Here is a 1,585-nt window from a genome sequence, read left to right on the forward strand (position 1 = left end):
AAAAAAAAAAAAAAAAAAAAAAAAAAAAAAAAAAAAAAAAAAAAAAAAAAAAAAAAAAAAAAAAAAAAAAAAAAAAAAGAGAAAGAATAAAAGGTGAGATGATTTTGATGAGTTTAGAGGAGTAGGTAAATTACCTGTGACCTCATTATTCTACTCTTGAGTCAAATGATCACACAAAGCTAGGAGACGAGGGATAGGTAAATTACCGATAACCCCAGTATCCGCCTACACCTTTGATTTAAGCAAAATCTAAATCTGGGGGAGTTGATAACATCATTATTTTACCCATATTAGCTATAGTTTTCATATGCATTTAGGACTAGTTTGATGAGATTTCAGGTATAAAAGCTCTATTATCAAGTATTTCAGGTTTCAAGAAGGTTTTACAGGTTTTATAGCAAAAAGCACCAAAAAACAAGGAAAATACATTTCAAGATAGATTCAGAGCTTTACAGTACGGGCCACCTTTGAAGATCTTACCAAGACGTGTTATAAACCAACGTGAAGAGAAGCATCTAGCCGATGGGCTTTTATCCAAAGCCTGACCAGAGACCTTCACCACCGCCCAGTCCAAGCCTCCTCCACGGTCCAGAAGCCTCTTTCGTCGCCCTTTGTCCTGCACTTAAGAAGAAAAGACGTTTCTACCCTTACAAACTCTAATTCAAGACAAAATCCTATAAATACTCTTAAAGACCTAGGGTTTCAAGTGTGCATCTTCTACAGCTCTTGGAGCAGCCCTAGCCACGACCAGAGAAGCAGACGCAACCTCTTGTCCCTCTTTCGTTTTTGATGATACACTTTATAATATCAATGTCGTTTCTTTGCATCATGAGCGAGTAGTTTACTTGTTGCATATTAGGGTTTCAAAGGGGATTCATGTTATCGTTTGTTTAAGGGTGTTTAGATATGGTTTAGTTCATCTTAGATCTTTGATCTAGGTTTATTCTTAATGCATATTGCTTGATTAGCTATCTAGTGATTGATCATAGGCGTTTTACACATCACAAGTGTTGTAAACTCGCTCGCAATAGCCTAGAAAAATATCATGCTATAACCTGCATCAGTTGAGTTATAGAACTTTACGGATTAGAATCGGACTTGCTTAAATTGCTAGGATATATGCGTCGTTGCCTGCGAAAAATGTGTAACGGAGTATATAGACTTTAGATAGGTGATTTTCCACTAGTTCATCTCCCGTTCTTTCGTGTTTCGTAGTTCATGAACGTTTAACCATTGAACTTCCATATCTATTCCCTTTAGGCTTAGACCGGTGCTTGATACCCTGAGAACTCCCTATAGCCCAACATGCCATCCATTTATATTTTCTTAGTTTATTCACAATTAGTTATTGTTTTCTTTAGTGACAAACCAAACAAAAACCCCTATTTTATTATTGTCTTAGCGATTGTCCTCTCTAAGCAAATTCTTAACGTGATTTATTTGTCTCTGTGGGATCGATCCGTAAATACTACTACCGATCAACTGTGCACTTGCAGTATTTGTGTGGTCTTTTGAGGTAAAAGATTGAAGTGAAATTCCACACACATTAGAGCTGATGAATACTACAGTCGTAGTGGGAACTCAT

This window comes from Camelina sativa, chromosome 18 (assembly GCF_000633955.1).
Source record: "Camelina sativa cultivar DH55 chromosome 18, Cs, whole genome shotgun sequence".
Classification (NCBI taxonomy): domain Eukaryota; kingdom Viridiplantae; phylum Streptophyta; class Magnoliopsida; order Brassicales; family Brassicaceae; genus Camelina; species Camelina sativa.